Source organism: Dasypus novemcinctus, chromosome 23, assembly GCF_030445035.2.
Source record: "Dasypus novemcinctus isolate mDasNov1 chromosome 23, mDasNov1.1.hap2, whole genome shotgun sequence".
Lineage (NCBI taxonomy): Eukaryota > Metazoa > Chordata > Mammalia > Cingulata > Dasypodidae > Dasypus > Dasypus novemcinctus.
In genome coordinates, this window is record NC_080695.1 from 2,710,618 (window position 1) to 2,734,289 (window position 23,672).

General features: G+C 40.4%; 1 protein-coding gene across 5 annotated transcripts in view; it reads left to right on the plus strand.

Moving 5' to 3' along the window:
- The first annotated feature begins 4,066 nt into the window (after window positions 1-4,066).
- LOC101419421 (zinc finger protein 709-like) overlaps window positions 4,067-23,672 on the plus strand; it is a 41,050-nt gene continuing 21,444 nt past the window's right edge. The window contains exons 1-4 of one of the 5 annotated variants that reach the window (XR_011647150.1): window positions 4,067-4,200; window positions 6,372-6,449; window positions 9,223-9,397; window positions 11,608-14,503. The gene's annotated coding sequence lies outside the window, so the exon portion shown is untranslated. Of the gene's footprint in view, window positions 4,201-6,371; window positions 6,450-9,222; window positions 9,398-11,607; window positions 14,504-23,672 lie in introns of those variants that run through there. The other 4 variants (XM_058285637.2, XM_058285638.2, XM_058285640.2 and 1 more) reach the window with 4 other exon arrangements.

Below are 23,672 nucleotides of genomic sequence, written 5' to 3' on the forward strand. Positions count from 1 at the left end.
CTCCATTCTTCACACTGTCCTCTGAACTAATGCTCAAAAATTAGATGATACTCATGCCATCTTTTCTTTGTCCATCTCTAACATGTGCAGTTGTGAATTGGAATTTCCTTGTAAGTATCCCTAATGGTGATTGCTATAGATCCTAAAATCTGGGAGCTAGGACTTGTTGTTTAGAATCATTCCTGACTCACGTGGATGCAAAGTAAACATATTCCCTCATGGCAGCTGTGCCTGGGAATGTGCATAAAAGCTAACCAAAATGGTGTGAGTTGTCTGTTAAGTCACTTACATGGGCTATGTGTTGAGGAAACATGAGTACAATCTCCAGTTGCCATGAGGAGACGGGCATCAGACTCAGGTGAGATGGCTATTTGGAAGAGGTTTGAATTTCCCAATATTTTCCATTCCTGGGCCGGATATGAGCTGAATAAAGGTTTGGAAGCAGGACAATAGCAAATCCAGCAGTCTCAGTTTGTCAATGCATAAGAGACTAGTTCAGCTAATGTACGTGTAGATTGGACATCTGTGTAAATATCCAAGGGGCTGGGGTGATGGGATTGGATTTAATTTGAAATGAATCTTTTGGAGGGTAAGAGGTGGAGGCATTGTTAGGTAAGGAGAGACTGAGGAAAGAATATGGATGATGAATAATGACCATCAGGAGGGAAAGAGAGTGGAGGGGCATGAAGAGAGCACTCTAGGAAGTCAGGAGAATTCTGTTTTACCAAGGAGAGCACATAGCATGGATACCTCACAAGGCCTCTCTTTAGGCAAGAGATAATATTAGTAGGAACCTTAATTTTGAATTCAGTCTGGGTTTATTGGGACAGGACCCACAGGTACTTAACATGGTAAAATTAGTGTTACCCTCATGAGGAGGCATACATTAAATTATAAATTTTACAGGTTTCACCAAGCAAGGTTAGGTCACAGGGCAAGTAAACTGCACTGTCTGGAAAATCACTCACTCTGGCAGGGCTCGCTTTTAAAAACAGGACTTGACAGTGTGATTATTCACTGAAAATTTGAGGGTGTCTGGGGTCTTTCATGGATGGTGAGCCTGTCCCAGCTCAGGTGTAGCTGGGAGTTCTGACAAACATTTAGGTTGCAGGGGAGAGTGATCTCCAACTGTGAACTCTTGGGCTGGGGAACTATTTAGTCTGAGGAGATGTCATCTGTGGCAATGAGCTCCTGGGCTGTGATGAAGTCATCTGGGATGTGGGGCAGGGTGTCCTTCCCAGAGGAGACCCACTTGGATTGATGAGGCTCATGTTTTTGAGCTCTGTGACACGAAAATGAGGCTGAGATGCTAGCAGATATTTCTCTGTGGACATTTAATTTAGCACTCAGAATCTTCTTCACATTCATTACTTTTGAACAGCAAGACCACTCACCTTCCTGCTCATCCTACTTTAACTCAAGTCACAATACTTTTAGGCACAAAGGTTTTAGTTTTCTCTCAAAATCGAGTTTTAGCTATTTGATGGTACTGCTACAGCAAGCATATTTTGTTGAAGAATGTATTGAATAGTTTTCACTCTCTTAGTATAAATTAATATCCTCTCCTTTAAAAAAAGTTAGACATTTTAAAATTTGATTTTAATCAGAGAATAACAGTAAGACATCATACATATTTAAGTGCAAGCTGCAAAGTTCAAATAAATGTGCCACATATCTGGTGGCATTCCACTACCACCAGCTTCATGCACAGGCCATGGGACGGGGAGTGCTGAGCTCACTTTGGCACAGTGCACGCAGCCACTTGTGACTTCTTCACCACAATGTCCTTTCTGGTAGCAGAGTCATCAAGCAGCTTTACAGTGGGCAGCACTTAAGGCTGTTTTTCATAGTATGCATGATGAATTGTGGCACAATAAACATAATATAACCACTGACCAGCAAAAATAAAACAAATGTGATTTGATTACCATACAAAAATAGGCACATCTATTTTATTTATTTATTTATTATTTTTAAATTCATTTTTAAAAAATATTACATTAAAAAATATGAGGTCCCCACGTACCCCCCCACCCACCCCCACCCTACCACTCCCCCCAAAGCACACTCTCCCCCATCATCATGACACACTCATTGCATTTGGTGAATACATCCCTGAGCATCGCTGCACCTCATGGTCAATGGTCCACATCCTAGCCCACACTTTCCCACGTTCCATCCAGTGGGCCATGGGAGGATCTACAATGTCCAGTAATTGTCCCTGCAGCACCATCCAGGACAACTCCAAGTCCCGAAAACGCCTCCACATCTCATCTCTTCCTCCCATTCCCCGCACCCAGCAGCCACCATGGCCACTTTTTCCACACCAATGCCACATTTTCTTTGATTACTAACCACAATAGTTCATGAATAGAATATCAGTAAGTCCACTCTAATCCTTACTCTATTCCTCCATCCTGTGGATCTTGGATTGGTTGTGTCCACTCCACATCTATGTCAAGAGGGGGCTTAGACTTCATGTTACTCAAATGTGGCCACTCTCAAAGCCAAACTCATCATGTAGATGCAGTGCATTCCCCCCAGCGTGGGACATGACACCCGGGGATAAGCCTCCCTGGCACCGAGGGATCGCTACCACATACAAGCTGAAGATGCAACTAGAAAATGACCTTGAATTAAAGGTTCAATGCAGATCAGCAGAATATCCCTGTCTACATATAATAACATGACTTCAAAATGCTGTTTGACCTAATGTAAGGGGGAAATGGAAAGGAGAAATGAGTTTATAAGGCTACGAGTCTCTAAAAAAGAGTCTGGAGGTTGTCAGAAGGAATGCCCTTATGCACAACTGAGCAGAGTCTAAGAGACAGATAAAGTAGATACAACCCCAGGTATTGGTTCTTTTGAGGGATAAAGAGACCCACCAGTTCTGTGGTCATGGCAGATGGGGTTCACTGCCATGTCAGATGGCCCTTCTTTGGAGCTGGTGTTTCTGCGTGATGGAACTGGACTCAGAGGGGATCTCTTTTCACAAGACTCGCATGCTACTTTACTGGAATTGTAGTTGGTGCTGGGGTTTACAACTGAAAGCAGGAGTGCATCCAGTATCCGTGTGGAATCTAAGCCCCCACTTGACATAGATGTGCAATGGACACAACCAATCCAATGTCCACAGAGAAAATGTGGCATGGGCGTGGGAAGGGTGGCCATGGTGGCTGCTGGGTGTGGGGAATGGGAGGAAGAGATGAGATGGGGAGGCGTTTTCGGGACGTGGAGTTGTCCTGGGTGGTGCTTCACGGTCAATTAGGGGACATTGTAGATCCCCCCAGGGCCCACTGGATGGAACGTGGGAGAGTGTGGGCTATGATGTGGACCATTGACTATGGGGTGCAGTGATGCTCAGAGATGTACTTACCAGGTGCAATGGATGTGTCATGATGATGGGAGAGAGTGTTGCTGTGGGGGGAGTGAGGGGTGGGGGCGGTGGGGTTGAATGGGACCTCATATTTGTTGACTGTAATATTAAAAAAAAAAAAAAAAAAGAGGGGGCTTAGATTCCACATGGATGCTGGATGCAATCCTCCTGCTTTCGGTGGCACATCTATTTTTAACACAGTATTAATAGTTTAGTTTTATGAGAGATGGATATGATTAAACATTTTTTTCTTCATTTCCTTCATTAAGAAGGAGATGTAGGTCATGTCATTTAACCAATCTCTGCTCATTTATGTATGTTTCTGAACCCTGGAGAAATAACTGAGTTTGCTTTTAGGATTAAATCTGATAAATGGGACCAGACAGAAATTTTTAGATCAATGCTTTCATAATTTATTAAGACACCTTTTGTATATTATTTCGTTTTTTGAAGTTGAGATAAAGTTAGAAAAAATCAATGAGGGAGTAGATGTAGCTCAAGTGGTTGATTTCCCGCTTCCCATGTATGAGGCCCTGGATTCAATCCCTGGTACCTTCTAAAAACAAAATAAAAAATGAAATAAATCAATCTCATTGGAGGGTGGATGTAGCTCAGTGGGTGAGTTCTTGCGTCCCTCGTAGGAGGTCCTGAATTCATTCTCTAGTACCTCTGGGGAAAAAAAAAAAAATCAGCGGCGGCGGGGTGACGTCATCAACCAGCGCCGGAACCCATTCCCTGAAAACACCTCTGCGGATGCTCTGGAGGATGGTAGAGACTGGAGACGGGTGCGCAGACGCCGAATTGAAGAAAGTGAAAAATATCAGGTAGGAAACTTCTACCGGGGACCCACTGGTGCTCTTCGCTTCCCTCTCAGGGGGGGCCCTGCAAAGCTTCTGGGCTCTGCAGCAAGCGGCCTGGACCCCTCTCTCCCGGGAAAGAGGTTTTCGGGGAACTAACAGCAGTGAGTTGGGACCCCGTGCATATCCAGGCACAGAGACCCAGTGCTGAAAACAATTTGCTGCGGGGTGCTGGAAGCAAAAGGGCCCCCATTCGGGGGGGTTGGGGAATAAAACCTCAGCAGATTGGCTGTGGCTGAGCGGCGCAGTCACCACATCCAGTTTCTGCCCGTTGAATTCCTAAATGCAGACTGGACCTTTCCGAGGGTCCCGCCTTTCTGCAATGACGCTGTCTGACTCTCCGAGGCAGGAAAACCTAGCAGGGAAGGAACTTTAGGCAGAAAAGCCTCACAGAGGAAAATGGAGAGGGAGGATTAAACTGAACACCTGCTGGACTGGAGAGTTCCAGAAATGAAAAGTGTAAGGAAATTGGACTGAGTGAGGAAGAGACTTTAAACAAATCATAGGAGCAGGGGACAAAATTCTACACAGAAACAAAGAGAACAGATCAAGATTCCTGAAGAAGGAAGAGAGGAGAAACTGGCAAGTTATGGCAGGCTGTTATGTTTTTTTTTTGTGCTGGGGAAAGGAGCACTTATAAGAGATAGGAATTAAGTTACGCTTCAGTTTGCTGATGTAGGGCTTAGCATAAAGGTCTCCATCTGGGTTTACTTAATTTATTTAACTTACCCCAGTTTGATCTGGCTCTCAGCCATTGACATTTGTGATAAAAATTTGAGTGTTGAACCCGTTTTCATTTACTGCCTAAGGCCTTGGGGTAATATTTGCTAGTTGTTTTCATGTTGGGCTCATAGATGGTCATGACGTCAGTTTTAACATGCTCATAATTTTTAGGTCATCCCAGATGTAAAGAAATCATTTGTGGGTCACAGTTGGTTGGTGACACACATTCAAAATCTTTGGGAAAAACAGTCCACCAGGGAGATTATAATGAATACTATGAGTGATGAAAAGTCCAAATGCCCACCTAATAGTATATGCCTAAGCCCAGTTCCCATGTTTTGACCCAAATGAAATCAAAGTGATCAAAAGAAAGGCCTTACCTGTTTAAGTCATGTAGTGCATTTAATTATTTCCTTCACTTTACCATAACTTCCACAGAAGTTCTACCCAAATACAACAGGTGGTGTTGGCAATAAAAAAATTGCCTCCTTGTTCAGCTAATAAGTAACAAGTTAAGAAATATAATGACTTGTTGTGCATCTATAACTTTAGCAGTAGATTCAGTAATTTCTCCTATTGTGATTCTAATCCTGTTCTCATTTGTGTTAGCCCTTAGCTAAGGTAGCAGCAATCTGCCTAAAGAACCAAACGCAGAACCATTACCTCCTTGGGTGAATTCTCTTTCCCCTGAGACTGTAGCTTGAGGGGAGTAGTCCGGTGAGAAGTTGCAGATTTATTATAAATTCCTAAAGGACTGTGAGGTGACCAAATGCACATTGCCCAGGCATTTTATCAACTGTAAAGGTAATTTACAACCCAGTCAAGTATCTGATAACATTTCCAAAACAAAAATACTGCCTGGGGAAATGGATGTGGCTGAAGTGGTTGGGTTCCCATCTGTCATAAAGGAGGTCCAGGGTTTGATTCCCAGGGCTGCCTGTTGAAAGGCAAGCTGGCCATAATGGTGAGCTGGCCTGAATGGAGTGCTGAGAACTGGCCCATGCAGAGAGCTGGCACAGCAAGGTAATACAATAGAAAGAGGCCCAGAGGAGAGACAATAAGAGATGCAGCAGACCAGGGAGCTGAGTTTGCAGAAGAGTTTGAGCACATCTCTCCACTCCGGAAGGTCCCAGGATCAATTCCTAGTGCCACCTAAAGAGAAGATAAGCAGACATAGAAGAACACACAGAAAGCAGACAGTCAGTGCAAGACAATGGGGTGGGGAGAAATAAATAGATAAAATAAATCTTAGAAAAATTTTTGCCTGGCAGAATGTAAATACAGTCAATGTGATATTGTTTATAGATTTATTAGTAGGAAAAATATCATTTGTCCTTAGTATTGAAGGGTCTGTGTTATTGAGACTATAAATGAAAAGCTTACTAAAATTTATTTGTATTGTGACTGTTTTGCAGATCCAGTAACCTAAACCTGAAAGTGCACATGCATTGTTAATGTAACTTGTAGTTTGTGGAGGTATGTGGACTATTATGGTAAGTTTTCCAAACTCCTCTATGATATCTTTGTAATTCTCTCCATCAGTTGTATCTATTGCATGTGATTTTCTCTGAGCAAAAACAGGTTCTTTCCTTCCAACACACTTTATTTTTTCTTTTTTTGTTTTTTTTTTTAAGATTTATTTTTTAAAAATTTATTTCTCTCCCTTCCCCCCCCCCGTTGTCTACTCTCTGTGTCCATTTGCTATGTGTTCTTCTGTGACTGCTTCTACGCTTATCAGTGGCACCAGGAATCTGTGTTTCTTTTTTTTGCATCATCTTGTTGTGTCAGCTTTCCATGTATGCGGCGCCATTCCTGGGCAGGCTGCACTTTTTTTCGCACTGGGTGGCTCTCCTTACGGGGCGCACTCCTTGCGTGTGGGGCTCCCCTATGCGGGGGACACCCCTGCGTGGCACGGCACTCCTTGTGCTCATCAGCACTGCACATAGGCCAGCTCCACACGGGTCAAGGAGGCCCGGGGTTTGAACCGCGGACCTCCCATGTGGTAGGCGGACGCCCTAACCACTGGGCCAAGTCTGTTTCCGTCCAATACACTTTAAAGACCAGTTCCTGAGACAATGGGTTTCCAAGTTAGAAAGTTTATTTGCTAGGCAAGCAAAGAGATCATTGGTCTAGTGAGGGCCCAAAAATCTGTCTCCTTGATGTTGAAGAGTTTAGGGTTTTTATGGTTTCAAATGGGAGGGTGAAGTGGTCATAATCGCAATAATAAATATACACAAGCCGGTTTTCAAATAACCATAAACAAAAGTAAGATCAGACTGGAACAACCATCACAATAGTATGTATACACAAGGGTGTGCCTCATTGGAAATAACCATAAAGAAAGGTGAGTTTGACCTAGCCAGTTTCAGTAATTTCAGATATGAGCTTCAGACTATTCTATAATATAGTAAAAAAATAAGGGCAAAAAACATCTGTATAATGATTCAGTAATTGTAAATTTAAGCTAATTCTTAATTCTTGGTTGCAAGGTTCCAGGTCCAAGAAATTTTAAAGTAGAGTAAAGAAGACTTGGGCCTAGTATTCATATTTGGTATGAAACAAATGGTGCAGTTTGATCTGAAGAGACTGAAGCATTTGGGATAAAAAAGAAATTTGTTATGGTTAGAACTGTGGGGTTCCTTGCAATGTGCATATATTAGGGTTTATGGTGACAATTCAAACAGTCTATAAGGTTACATTCCTTTGAAAGGTCCTTGTAAAAACAGACAAATGACAATGTCTTTCCAAGCCAGTGCAAGGGCAAAGCATAATGAAATATAAAGGTTTTATGCATTATGAGTCTTAATACAGTAGAGTCTATGTGAGGACTTCTTTATGCTAGGATTTGATCTGTCACCTTGGGGATAAGTAGTCTACTTTGTGACATTGTCTACTTCCCTTCCTGGCTAGTTGGGTTTTTAACTCTCCATAATGAGTCCAGGGGTCTGATAGAACATTTATTTGAGTAAAGTGGACCCCTGGCTCAACACCCTGTAATTAATTTGCATTACCAGAAGTTAGGAATACTTGGCAGGGTTCTTTGTAATCAGGATCTAGGGCTGTATTTGTATGTGTCATTTTCAGTACATCCATTATTCTGGTATCAGATTATGATTGATAGAGTGTCATGTGGGACAGGAAAAATATCCTTTACTTGTTGAAGGTAATCTTTGGCATAATGCATTAAGGATTTGCAAATTGGATCATGTCATTGTGTGACAATGTTCTTAATTTATTCCCAGAGATAGGTCTGCCAGGAAAAATTTGGTATGGGGAGAATTTGAATTTCCTAAAATAAATGCTATGAATAAACAGAGGGCTTAAGGTAAAATTTTGGCATGTAAAGGCTAGGTTCTTCATTTAATTAGACAGTGTTAATTTAAGTTTATAATTATACCTGTTTTACTAGTGGCTGTTTTTGCATGAAAATATGCAAGTGCATTTTAAAAATATTCACGCTCAGTCCTTTTTGTGTAAGCCTTTATCTTAATGATAGCAACAGTAGATGGGAATAAAATGGCAGGAAGGAGTAATTTACTTGTCCACAATTTTCAACTGGCATACCAGATGTGAGGAACCTTCTTTGCTTCCAGAGGATGCTGAAATCACTCTAGATCAGGGGCTGTAAACCAGGGTCTGTGGAGATTTCAGGGGAAAGTTTTCATGGGGCCTGTGAGTTTGAATTGAAAATTTTAATTTAAAGACATGCTGATGTTGAGTGTCATAAAATTATGTGCTGCTACATTCTGAGTAGGGGTCCATGGTGTTCACCTGACTGGCAAAGGCGTCCTTGGAACAGAAATGGTTAAGAACCCCTGTTATACCTGTTCACTGAATTTCCTTCTGATGGAAAGCAGGGTTGGGTAAGAGTACAGAGTTCATCCTTTTTGGTGGAAGAAAATTGTGGATGGCTGCCTTATTCAGTCAGTATGTGGTTAATAGTAAAGTATATATACTCTGGAACAATAAAAATTTTCGTTTTTTCAGCACAAATATTTCTACTTATATAGTCACATGGGTGACTCAGAAAATACTGGTAGATTTCCATTCCTCTTACATATACAGATTAGTAAGAAACTTTTTGATATACGTGCTTTAGAGTACTTGCCCAGGATAACCAAAATTCATGAAAGTGTGACATATCTTTGAAAAAGAAGCAAGGCTCGTTTTGAGAGTTTTAGAAGGAAGAATGACACAAGGTATGCCTTGAGTAGATTTATCTTAACTAACATCTATGTTAATCTAATTGTGTCTTTTGAATTATAGGATTGATGCTGTTACAACTACATTAAAAGAGAGTTTGCAATCAAAACGGTGGTTTTTCTAGAGAGAAAGAAGGTCTGAACTACACTTGTGATGAAAGCAACCTCATTAAGACTTGGGTTCCTTGCATTCTTAGTCCATTTGGATTCTCATGAATAAGGGGGAGAATTTTAACCAGGTGGGAGAGTCCTCACTTATTTTGTAAATGATTTACTTTTAATCAGAATGTGTTGATTTAATTTGACTGCAGGCAGTTGGATAAAGGCTATCTGAGGTCAGGTAAAGTTATTGTGGATATATAATATTTCTGGATTTATAATTATTTGCTCATTTCCAAGGGAAACTTGTTTGATATATTGCCCCTCAAGGAAGGATTTTATGCATTTGGACCAGGGGAGAGAGCAAAATATGAACAAACAAATGAATAATTGTACAATGAAAAATGATAGGAGTGACCTGAAGGAATAGTGGAATTTTGATATAGGCTATAGGAAGGGCAAAGGATACTTTTGCTTGGGGTTCAGTGAAGAGATCTCTGAGGAAATGACAAAACAAAGACTAAAAGAACATGAGTATGATGTGGGAAGTTTTTTGAGGGGATTTCCACGGAAATGAAGGGTGGTTAGAGTGTTCAGTGCTGAAATAATAGCTAATATGAATGTGTTTGAGTGTTTCTAAGAAATGAATTCTTATTCAATCCTTGGATGCCTGGAGGAGTCCTAAATTAAAATTACTTAATTTGAAGGGAATACTTTGTTAAAGTGGCATATCTTGATTATATTCATCTTGATTGACATCTAGGTTAATCAGAGAGTTAGCTCCAGAAAAAGAGAATTTATTTTAGGTTTCTGGGCTCATGGTGGTAGTATTGTCTTGAGTTATGTTGGATTTTTTGCCTTTACCTATGAAAATAGAGATGTACACTCTTCAGTTTTGAGCCAACAGTGGAGTAAATTGAAGCAATTGAATAGATGTGTGATTGTCATGATAGTGTTCAGAAGTGGGAGAGAAAGGGGGCTACATACAGTTCAGCCTTGAGATGTTCTAACAATACTGTTTGAGTGTGGCCATGCAGAACACAAGAAGAAGGAATACACTTGGGACTGAGATGTCAGAAAAGTCTAGGAAAAAGAATGTTCCCAAAAGGTCCAGTCCTTTACTTGTAAGTTATAGACTGAAGCACACACACTGGATTTATTCTTGGGGAGCTTATTGGAGATGGTGGCATGATTTACTAAGGGGAAGCCTCTCATGTTACTAACTCATCCTTTAAGGTGTGTGTGTAACGCATAGAAGTGCTCATGTAGATTGATTATGAAAGAAGGAAAGGGAGATCAGGCACAAGAGATGAAATAGGCACAAGGGGCATTTGGGTTCATAAAAGAAGAGAAACAATAAGGTTAAATGATGAGGTGATTGAGTGTGATAAGAGAGAGCAGTTGCTGGTAATGACTTCAAAAAGAAACAGAAAAGCCTGTAATTCAGTTGGAGATATTCAACTTAAACAGGTGCCAAGGCTCTTCAATGAGAGAGAAGGAGTAACTCATGGATATGAATGCAGGAATAACTGTAGACATTGTGGTGCTACATTGAGGTGATTTTTTAAAATGACATCATTCACCTAGTTATGAGGTAATGTCATCTGGTAAAAGTAATATGATATGTGAGAATATGTGGTATTCAAACTATGGGACTTGAAGTGATTATGAAAGATGGAAGAATGACTTAATTGTCAAGATATAGTCTTTTTCCCAGATATATTTGAAAGCACTGGGGGTTGTGATTCCTTATTAGTCATAGAGCAAGAGCTTATTAATATGCTGTGTCACATGCCATAATAAATATGACAGGAAATTAAAGTCACCTCCTATGTGGGCAGATATGAAAAATAGTAAGTTATCCGTTGACACATCGGGTAAATATAGTGACATCAGAAATGTTCTTGAAAAAAGACCTTGCCCAAAAAGGGGAAAATGTAAAAGACAAATGAGTTTATATGGCCAAGAGACTTCTAAGTGAGTTGGGAGGTCATTCCAGAGGTTATGATTATGCATGTCTCAGCAGGATCTCATTAACTGCCAAAGTAGTTACTTTCCCAAATAGCAGGGCTCCTGAGGTCGATGAAGACATCCAGACACTATGGTCATGTCAGATAAGTCAGGAGTTTGGTGCCTTGCCAGTGTGCCCTACTTTGGAATTTATGCTCCCCAAAGTGATAGAGTTGGACTCAATTGTGTTTTCCCTAAACCTGGCTCTTCTGTCCTTGTATTTGAACCTATAATTAGTATTTGAGTTGGTAGATGTACATCCAAGAGACTTAAATCTTTGGGCTGTACTTGTGCCAACTGGGCCCCGAATCTCAATGGAATTGCAACACTTACTCTCCAGTTCATTGGTCACACCCAGGACAACTAAGAAGGAGGTGAGAATGGACAATTTCCCTACCAAAGCACCGAGAAAGTCTACAACTGCAAGCAAGAGATTTCCATTCATCAGCCCTAATGGATCACAGCCCTCTCTTAATTTGAAGTGGAGTGGACATCACCATCCCAGAATCCTCAGGATTGGGGAATGAACGATGGACTAAAGTAGATTTACTGGTATTCTACTTTAGACCTATTGTGATCCTAGCATTGGAAGAAATTACATCATTGATGTGGAGGCAGTGGCCACTGGAGGTTCTGAGGGATGAGAGGGAAAACAGGTGTAATCTGGGGGCATTTTTGGGACTTGGGAATTGTCCTGAATGACATTGTAATGACAGAACAAGCTATTATATATTTTGCCATAACCTACAGAATTGTGTGAGAGAGAGTGTAAATAAACTACATTGTAAACTTTAATCCATGCTTATTGGCAATGCCACAAAATGTGTTCCTCAGTTGCAATGAATGTACCACATTAATGAAGGATTTTGTTGATGTGGGAAAATATGGGATGTGTGGGGTTTAGGACATTTGGCAATCACCTATATTTTTAATGTAATGTTTATGTAACCGAAATATCTTTAAAACAATAAGTGCAATATTGTGGCATTTTTGGACATCAGAATTGTTCTAAATGATGTTGCAGTCATGGATGCAGGCCATTTTGTATCTTGTGATAACTTACAAAAATGTGTGGGAAAGAATTTAAACTATAACGTAAACTATAATCCACATTTAGTGGCAATGCTCCAATGTGTGCTCATCAATTGCAACAAATGTACCACACTAATGAAGGATGCTGTTAATGTGGAAAATTGTGGGAGGGGTAGGAAGTGGAGCGTAAGGGAATCTCCTACATTTTTTTTTTAAAGATTTATTTTTTATTTTATTTCTCTCCCCTTCCCCCAGCCCAGTTGTCTGCCCTCTGTGTCCATTCGCTCTGTGTTCTGTGTCCTCTTGTATTGTCAGTGGTACCGGGAATCTGTGTCTTTTTTTTTTTTTTAGATATTTTTTTGTCCTTATTTTTTTAATATTACATTAAAAAAATATGAGTTCACCATATACCCCCCACCCCCCCTCACCCCACTCCACCCATAACAAGAACCTCCTCCATCATCATGAGACATTCATTGCATTTGGTGAATACATCTCTGAGCACTGCTGTACCTACTGGTCAGTGGTCCACATCATAACCCACACTCTACCACAGTCCACCCAGTGGGCCATGGGAGGACATACAGTGTCCAGTAACTGTCCCTGCAGCACTGTGCAGGACAACTCCAAGTCCCAAAAATGCCCCCACATCTCATCTCTTCCTCCCACTCCCTACCCCCAGCAGCCACCATGGCCACTTTCTCCACACCAATGCCACATTTTCTTTGATTACTAATCACAATAGTTCATGAATAGAATATCCGTAAGTCTACTCTAATCCATACTCTATTCCTCCATCCTGTGGACCTTGGAATGGTTGTGTTCACTCCACATCTATATCAAGAGGGGGCTTAGATTCCACATGGATGCTGGAAGCAATTCTCCTGTTTTCAGTTGTAGGTGCTCTTGGCTCCCTGGTGTGGTGGTTGACCTTTTTCACCTCCATGTTAGCTGAGTGGGATAAGTCCAATAAGCCAGAGTGTAGGAGCTGAAGTCTGTTGAGGCTCAGGGCCTGGCTATCACATGGTCAGTCCAGAGATTCAGGTCCACTGGGTATACATTAAACCCCAGCACCAACTACAGTTCTGGTAAAAGTAACAGGAGAGGCTTATGAACAAAGATCACATCTTAGACCAGCTGCATCACACAGAAACACAAACTCCAAAGTAGGGCCAACTGACATGGCACTGAACTCCACTTGCCATGACCATAGAACGTGTGGGTCTCTGTAGCCCTCAGAAGAACCAATACCTGGGGTTGTATCTCCTTTATCTGTCTCTGGGTCTCTGCTGAGGTGTGCATAAGGACAACACCTCTGATAATCTCCCGGCTCTTTTTGGAGACTCATCGCCATACAAACTCATTTGTCCTTTCCATTTCCCCCTTTGATTCAGGTCAAAAAGCATTTTTAACTCCTGGTATTATATGTAGACTGAAATATTCTGCTTCAAATTGACCCTTTTATTCAAGGTTATTTTCTAGTTACATCATCAGCTGGTACTTGGTAGTAATCCCTCGGTGCCAGGGAGGCTTATCCCTGGGAGTCATGTCCCATGCTAGGGGGAAGGCAACACATTAACATGCTGAGTTGGCTTTGAGACTGGCCACATTTAAGCAACATGGAGGCTCTCAGGAGGTAACTATTAGGCACCCTGTAGCTCTAGGCCTTATTCTTATTTCAGGTGCACAGGCTCACAAGCATAGTCATTAGTATCAAGGGCTCATTGCTGGACCTTCCTTCTTTTTTGGTCTTTGCCATCGTACTTGGGGGATTGTTGCTGTTCCTTTAGGGACTTTGAGAGAGCTCCCCTGGCTAGGAACTCAGCACTCCCTCAGTTGTTGTTTTTAATTGTATCCACTATGAAAATATCCAAACATTTTTGTGTACCATGGATATATGATCTGGAGAACTCCCTGCCAATCATGTGTCCCCTGTCAATAACATCCCACACCAGTATTCCTCCCCTGCCATTGTTGAACCACTCTGTGATCCAAAACTTCTTCAAAAATGAAGCCCAATATATTGCCAGGTTCCATTAATAGTAAAATGGAATACAGTGATGAGTTTAAAGGTTAGATATAAAATACATATTAATTTGGAAAAGTTAAGGTAAAAATAAATTGTGGTATCAAACAATTTAAATATGCAAAAGCTTTGTTTTTGATGTTTTGCCTTCCATCACTGTAATAAATGTTGCGCTGTATGCAAATTGTCAAGGCAACTTCTTCCATCTTTACCTCAGTGTCTATGTCCTATCTTTTTCTTTCTTTTTTTATTATTAAGCTTATCGTCTCAAAAGTTTTAGATCACAGTAATTAATATATACAATATACAGTACTCCCACATATCCAATTTAAAACCCTTTTCCCTTCCACAGCAATAATCTTTTTACATATTCATACTATATTTACTGAAACTGATTTACAGATATTGAGACAATAGGTTTCAAACAAGGTAGCATTTGGGTTGACATTGTGGTTTATATTTTAGATTATACAGTTTTCTAAATTTTTAATTATCTTATGTTTTACATTATGATTTACATTTTAGCCTATCAGCCCCTATATATTTTTGGTATAATTTAACGTGTCTTATATCCATCCTTGTGTACTCTTGTGGAACACTTCTATTGCCCGCAGAGTTACATTGGTTCCGTCTATTCAGTACCTCTTTCCCCCTCCCCTTAGGGCCCACAGTGACAATCTTCATTGCTTGAAGGGCCATGTTCAGAGATACTTGCAACAGTGTCAAGGGCTTGCAACAGTGTCAACTGCCCTAATGCCCTGGGAGCCACCATTTCTCTTGAGAGATACAGTTCCCTCTATTTGAGAGCATCAGTCCTCCCCAGGATGTGGGTATACCTTCACTCTCATTATATGGGTCTCTATCCAATGATATAACCCACTATGGCAAAATGAGCATTCACATATTCCCTAGAGGCCTGTCTTGCATCAGATTATCCCCTTTAAGCATCTTAAACTAAGGTAACCTTCCTTATTATATTTTTGAAAAAGTTTTCTCAGCAATATACTCTCAACCAAGTACCTGACATTCTCCTATGTTTGTATGTTGCCCCACATTCCCCCCAATTTCTTGGGCAATATTACCCATCTTCCCATTCCTAGCCCCCCGCAAGCCCGCAAAGCCCCACCCAAAGGTAACCCTATGCCCCCATTTTATCCCTTGTTCAAATACTTACCTCCATCTTATCATAGATTTCATCCATGTAGGTGTCGCTTACATCCTTCCCCTACCCCCCAATTTCCTTTAAGCCTATCATCCAGTCTCTAGCTCTCTGAGGCAGCTTGGTTTACTTATTTTGTATCATTGAGGTCATGTAGTATTTGTCCTTCAATGCCTGGGTTGCTTCACTCAACATAAGATTCTCAAGATTCATCCATGTTATCACGTGTGTTTGTAGTGTATTTGTTCTTAAAGCTGAGTAGTATTCCATTGTATGTATATACATTTTATTTATCCATTCATCTGTTGATGGGCATTTGGGTTGATTCCAACTTTTGGCAGTAGTGAACAATGCTGCTATGAATATTGATGTGCATATATCACTTTGTGTCCTTGTTTTCAGTGCTACTGGGTATATACCCAGCAGTGGAATTGCTGGGTCATTTGGCAAATCTATGGCTAGTTTTTTGAGAAACCGCTAAACTATCCTCCAGAATGACGGGATCCTTCTGCATTCCCACCAGCAGTGGATGAGTGTTTCCATTCCTCCACATCTCTCCAGCATTTGTAGTTTTCTGTTTTTTTTCATAGCTGCCAATCTTATGGGAGTAAGATGGTATCTCATTGTAGTTTTGTTTTGCATTTCCCTGACAGCTAGAGATTTGGAGCATTTTTTCATGTGCTTTTTAGTCATTTGTATTTCTTCTTTGGAGAAGTGTCTGTTTAAATCTTTTTTCCATTTTTTAAATGAGTTGTTTGTCTTTTTATTTTCAAGATATAGGAGTTCTTTATATATGCAGGTTATAAGTCTCCTGTAAGATATATGGTTACCAAATATTTTCTCCCATTGTGTAGGTAGGCTTTCTTTTCACTTTCTTGACAAATTCCTTGGAGGTGCAGAAGGCTTTAATTTTGAGGAAGTCCAATTTATCTATTTGTTTTTTTGCTGCTTGTGCTTTTGGTGTGAAGTTCATGAAGCCATTTCCTATTACAAGGTTCTGTAGATGCTTCCCTGCACTGCTTTCCAAAGTCTATGTGGTCTTGGTTCTTATATTTAGGACTTTGATCCATCTTGAGTTGATTTTTGTATAAGGTGTGAGATGGTAATCCTCTTTCATTCTTTTACATATGGATATCCAGTTCTCCAGGCACCATTTGTTGAATAGGCCTTTTTCGCCCAGTTGAGAGGGTTTGGTGGCTTTATGGAATATTATATGACTATATATATATGAGGATCTATATCAGAACTTTCAATTCAATTCCATTGTTCTATGTGTCTCTCCTTTTGCCAATATCATGCTGTTTTCACTACTGTAACTTTGTAGTATGTTTTGAAGTCACGTAGTGTGATTTCTCCAATTTCGTTTTTCTTTTTCAATATGTCTTTGGCTATTCGGGGGCTGTTTCCTTTCCAAATAAATTTCGTAGCTAGTTTTTCTAGTTCCTTAAAGAATGCTGTGTTGATTTTTATTGGGATTGCATTGACTGTGTAGATCAGTTTTGGTAGGCTAGACATCCTTAATAATATTTAGTCTTCCTATCCATGAACAGGGAATATCCTTCCATTTATTTAGGTCTTTGATTTCCTTGGACAGTGTTGTGTAGTTCTGTGTGTATAAGTTTTTTACATCTTTAGTTAAATTCATTCTTAGGTATTTGATTTTTTTATACACTATAGTAAATCGTATTTGTTTCTTGATTTCCTCCTGAGCTTGCTCATTATTGGTGTACAGATATTCTTATGATTTTTGCACATTGATCTTATAACCTGTGACTTTACTAAACTCATTTATGAGTTCTAGAAGCTTTGTTGTAGATCTCTCAGGATTTTCTATGTATAGGATCATGTCATCTGCAAATAATGAAATTTTGACTTCTTCCTTTCAAATTTGAATTCCTTTTGTATCTGGTTCTTGCATCCGTGCTTGAGCAAGTTCTTCTAAGACAATGTTAAATAGAGGAGGTGAGAGTGGGTATCCTTGTCCTGTTCCTGATCTTAGAGGGAAGGTTTTTAGGATTTCACCATTGTAAATGATGTTGGCTGTGGGTTTTTTATATATACTCTTTATCATGTTCAGAAAATTTCCTTGTATTCTGATCTTTTGGAGTGTTTTTATCAAGAAAGTGTGCTCTATTTTGCCAAATGCTTTTTCTGCATCTATAGATATAATACTGTGATTTTTTCCTTCAATCTATTTATATCGTGTATTACATTGATTGATTTTCTTATGTTGAACCATCCTTGCATACCCGAAATGAATCCCACTTCGTCATGGTGAATAATTTGTTTAATGTGTTGTTGAATACAGTTAGCAAGTATTTTGTTGAGAATTTTTGCGTCTAGGTTCATTAGGCAAATTGGGTGTAATTTTTCTTTCTTGTGTGTTTTTTTTTTTGGCTTTGTTACTAGGGTAATGTTGGTGTCATAGAATGAGTTAGGTAATGTTCCTTCTATTTTGATTTTTTGAAGGAGTTTCAGCAGGATTGGTATTGGTTATTTCTGGAATATATTGTAGAATTCACCTGTGAAGCCGTCTGGCCCTGGGCTCTTTTTAGTTTGGAGGTTTTTCATGACTGATTCGATCTCTTTACTTGTGATTTGTTTGTTTAGATCATCAATTTCTTCTTTCATCAATATAGGGTGCTTATGTGTTTCTAGGAATTTGTCCATTTCCTCTGAATTGTCATTTTTGTTGGAATATAGTTTTTCAAAGTATCCTTTTATGATAGTCTTTATTTCTGTGGGGTCAATGGTGATTATCTCCTTTTCATTTCTTATTTTGTGTATTTGCATCATCTCTCCTTTTTTCTTTGTTAGTCTCACTAAGGGTTTGTCAATTTTATTGATCTTCTCAAAGAACCTGCTCTTGGTTTTATCTTTTCAAGTGTTTTCTTATTTTCTATTTCATTTAGTTCTGCTCTTATCTTTGTTATTTCTTTCTTTCTTCTCCCTGTGGGGTTACTTTGTTGTTTTTTTTACTAATTCCTCCAAATATGCAGTTCTTCAATTTTTGCTCTTTTTCTTTTTAAATGTATGTATTTATGGCAATAAATTTCCCTCCCAGTACTGCTTTTGCTGCATATCATATGTTTTGGTATGTTGTGTTATCATTTTCATTAGTTTCAAGTTAGTTGTTAATTTCTTTTGAGATTTCCTCTTTGACCCCCTGTTTTTCTAAGAGTGTGCCGTTTAATTTCCATATCTTGGTGTGAAATCTGGACTTCTGGCCCTTGCAGATTTCCAGCTTCACTGCACTGTGTTCAGCGATATTATTTTGTATGATTTTGATCTCTCTGAATTCATTGAGCCTTTCTTTGCGGCCTAGCATATGGTCTATCTTGGAGAATGATCCCTGTCCACTTGAGAAAAATGTAAATCCTGCTGTATTCAGGTATAATCATCTGTACATGTCTATTAGATCCAGCTCCTCTAATATAGTGTTCAAAGTTTTTTTTCTTTACTGATTCTCTTTTGAGATGTTCTGTCCAAAGTTGATAGTGGTGTATTAAAGTCTCCCACTATAATTGTAGAGGCATCTATTCTTTCATTCAGGTTTTCCAGTGTTTGCCTTATGTAATTGGAGGCACCCTTGTTAGTAGCATAAATATTTATGATTGTTCCTTCTTCTTGACAGATTGTCCCTTTCACTAATATGTAGTATCCTTCTTTGTCTCTCACAATTGTTTCGCACATAAAGTCTATTTTGTGTGATATTAATATAGCTGCTCCTGCCTTTTTTTAGTTATTGTTTGCTTGTAAGATTGTTTTCCAGCCATTCACTTTCAACCTCCATGAATCCCTTGGTCTAAGATGTGTTTCTTGTAGACAGCATATTGATGGGTCATATTTCCTTATCCAATGTCCCAGTCTGAATCTTTTGACAGGTGAATTTCATCCATTGACATTCAGTGTTATTACTTTCAAGGAATTATTTATGTTAGCCATATTTTGTTTGGATTTGTGTTTGTCATACTTTGTTTTTTTCCCCTCTCTTTTTGTCTTTTTAGTTGCTCTTACACTCTCCTCCAGCTCTGCCTCTCCTGTTTTTTCCTTTCTTCCTGCAGAACTCCCTTTAATATTTCTTGAAGGGCAGGGTTCTTTTGGCATACTCTTTCAATTTCTGTTTATCTGTGAATATTTTGAACTCTCTATCATTTTTGAATTCTAGTTTAGCTGGGTAGAGTGTTCTTGGGTGGAAAATTTTTTGTTTTAGTACATTCACTATATCATACCAGTGCCTTCTTGCCGCCATGGTTTCAGATGATAAATCCGCACTTAATAGTATGGAGCCTCCCTTGTGATAGTTTTCTTTTCTCTTGCTGCTTTTAGAATCTTCTCTTTGTCTTGAGCATTGGATAATTTGATAAGTATAGGTCTTGGGGTGGGCCTGTTGGCATTTATGGTGTTTGGGGTGCGTTGTGCTTCCTGGACCTGTACATCCATTTCTCTCAGTAGATTTGGGAAGTTTTCAGCCATTATTTCCTCCAACACCCCTTCTGTCCCCTTTCCCTTCTCTTCTCATTCTGGGATGCCTATAATATGTATGTATGTCTGTGTGTTTTGCTTTGTCATTCAGGTCCCTAAGTCCTAGCTGGATTTTTTCTATCTTTTTATCAATCAGTTCTACTGTTTGATTTCAGATATGCTGTCTTCCACGTTGCTAATTCTCTCCTCTTCCTCTTCTCATCTGGTGCTATTTCCTGAGACTGTATTTTTGGTTTCTTGAACTGTATGTCTGCAATTTCCTCTCGAAGTGTTTTCTTCATATTGTTAATCTCTTCCTTTACTTCATTAAGTTGGTCTCTATGTTTTGAGATCTTTAATTACTTGTCTGATGTTCTGCTCCCCTTCCTGGTTTTTAGTTTGTTTATTGGATTCAACCATGCTTTCCTGATTATTGGTGTGGTTTGTAGGTTTTTGTTGCTGTCTGGTCATCATTTTATCTTGACGGGTTTAATTAGTTCCTTAGCTTCTTTGTGTAGTCTTGGGGATTAATTAGTTGTTCATCTTTGTCAATTTGTTCTTTTTACTCTGTTTTCTTGTTGCTGGCTAAGTTCACATTGAGGGAAAATATTAGGGCCAGGGAAAGCAAAATTAGGGCCAGGGAAAGCAAAATCAGTAAGAGAAGAAAATGTATAAAGTAGTATTGGTAATAAATGTTAACAGATCAACAATGTGAGATCTGGGAGAATGAATCTTAGACTCATGTAAATTGTGTACGTTTTTAGCAGTAAGTAGAGTACTATAATGAGACAGTCATCTGAATATGGGGAGGAATATAGTATGAATTAAAAGGCCAGTGTTTTCATGAGAGAGGGAAAGAGAAAAGAAGGAGAATAATATCAAGAGTGGATAAAAGACAGAAAACAGAACAAAGGTATTAGAAATAAAAAGTCAGACAATTTGGGGGCCAAAGAAAGGAAGGTGGAATGTAAGAGAAACAGTAGATGATGGAGGATAGAAAGATGTTGGGGAAAGGGGATAGTGTAGGTGGCCAAAGTAAATTTACACAGAAAAGAGGAAATCGATGATGAGGAAACACAGGAAATGTGAAGCGCTCCCTGCAGCACCTATTATATAAAGAAAATAAAATAAAATAAGGTGAAAAATAGAAAAGAAAAAAAAGAAGGGAAAAAGGGGGGATAAAGAAAACGGGGAGAAACAAGCAAGAAAAATAAAAAGAGAAAAAAAACCTAAATAAATGAAAAAGGAACTTCGGGGATAAAATGGGCAAAAAGACCAGGCGACAATGCAATATTAGTAACGAAGACAAAAAAAAAAATACCAACTTTTAAGCTAGGAATCCTCTTTGCGGTAAAACAATACACTTAGGGATCTGACCTTCCCCCTTTCTCCTTTCCTCCCTTCTCTCTCTCCTAGGGCAGCAGGAAAGCTTCTTGAGAGATCCGGTAGGAGATTCAAGTAGGTCCTTGTTGGACCAACTCAACACAGAAGACTATGACTCTTTATTTCCAGCGTGAGATCACCTACACCTCACCAGAAACCCCAAATATGCTACTGGAAGTTTAGATATCACCTCCTACAGTCCCTCCCCCTTAGGTGTTCTAGGAGAGGTCTAATTGATGATCTGACTCCACCTTCTCCCAGACCAAGTTTCCTATCCCAGGACGTTTAGGTAAATTGAGCTTTCTCAGCAGATTCACCTGTCCTTTCTTCTCAGACTCTCCTCAAGTCAGCTGGTACACTCCTCCAAGTTTAAGGAGAGAGAGAGAGAAAAAAAACAACACAAACGCTGAGGGCTAGAGTTATCAAGGACCTCAGATGGACCTCAGAGCACGGTGGATTCAGGGATGGGAAGTCTGTGATATTGCAGACTCAAGGTGTGTGAGTCTCTGGAGCATGGGCCCCCAGGGTTTAGGGGACACAGACCTGGGAACCACGCATCCGGTTAACAGAGGGCCTGGGAACGCCGCAGCACAAGAGAGATTTCAGGGATCGCCGCGGATGGGCCACCAGCCCTTGGGGGAGGGGTTCCGCCTGCAACTTCTGACCTCTGTGTTTGAAACCCAAAATTCCACCTCTTGCAAGAATCTCTTCTATCACTATCTCACCAAATCTACATCCAGACACTTCCTGCCCTGCAAACCCCCAAGACAGCCCACTTGGTTTGGGAGCTCCGCAGAATAACAAAAATCCCAGGGATCACTGTGGCTTGGCCGCCAGCCCTAGGGGGAGAGGCTCCACCCGGAACCTCTGACCTCTGTGTCAGAAACCCAAAATTCCACTTCTTGCAAGAATCTCCTCCGTCACTGTCTCACCAAATCGACTTCCAGACACCTCCTGCCCTGCAATCTCCCGAAACAGCCCATTCAGGGCTTGGGAACTCCCCAGCACAGCAAAGCCTTCAGGAATTGCTGCAGCTGGGCTGCCAGCCCCAGGGGGAAGGGTCCTGCCCACAGCTTCTGACCTCCGTGCAAGAGACCCAAAATTCTACCTCTTGCAAGAATCTCCTTTGTCACCATCCCACGAAATCGACGTCCAGACACCTTCTGCCCTGCAAACACGTGAAACAGCCCGGTCCAGCAGGACTCAAATCCTAATCAACCGCTTCTTTGCAGGAGAGATTATGAGGTGCACTCACTCAGACGCCATCTTGCCCTGCCCTCTCTGTCTCTTTTTGTTGCATCATCTTGCTGCGTCATCTCTTCATGTGTGTGGTGTCACTTCTGGGTAGGGTGTGCTTTTTTTTCACATGGGGTAGCTCTCCTTACGGGGTGCATTCCTTGTGTGTGGGGCTCCCTTCAGTAGCGGACGCCCCTGCGTGGCATGGCACTCCTTGCGCGCATCAGCACTGCATGTGGGCCAGCTCACCACATGGGTCAGGAGGCCCTGGGTTTGAACCCTGGACTTCCCATGTTGTAGGCGGACGCTCTATTAGTTGAGCCAAATCTTCTTCCCTCCTACAATTTTTATGTAACATTTATATGATCTAAATATCTTTAAAAAATTAAAAAATTAAAAAAAAAGTTCTCGTGTAACATATGCTGAGATATGCATGCTTGGGATACATCTGACAGTAAATATTAACATAAGTTGGGAGGTAATGTTTGGGAAGTAGGTTTGAAGCAGGCAAGTTAGGGAATCAATAGACATCTGGAACCTGGCAGAAAAACCACGGCCATTGAACATGTGGAAATTGGTACTCCCAAGATGGCTGGTGGAGAAACTTGCAAGAATCACATCCTGAATGAGATTTCCTCTGGAAGCCAGGAGAAGCCCTGGATACTCTCCAGGGGTTTTATCATAGGTCCCTCCTCGGGGAATGGTTGGTGAGTGAGTGAATCAAAACAGCAAACAGCTGGGACTACCCCTGTCATTAGCAAAGGGGTGTAATAATGGTTCTAAAAGCAAGTGCAAAGGCCAGTTGACCCTCTCTTGCCTTTTGACCCTTGTTCTTGCCTTCTGCCCCCTGTTCTGGTCTTCTTAACCCTTCCCCTGGATCAATACACAAGTAAACCTGGGGATTTGTAATCTGTAATGGGGAATTGTAGCTTGTCAACCCTTTTTATCACTCTTTAGCCTCTTCCTCTTTACTTGGGCCCCATGATCTGTTATTTTCTCCCATGTCTTTTCTGGCCATTCCCTAATAAGTTACTGGCCTGACTAACCTAGCTTGCTCTTGAAATTAATTTCTTATAGCCTCGCTAAGGACACAGAGAATCTGATA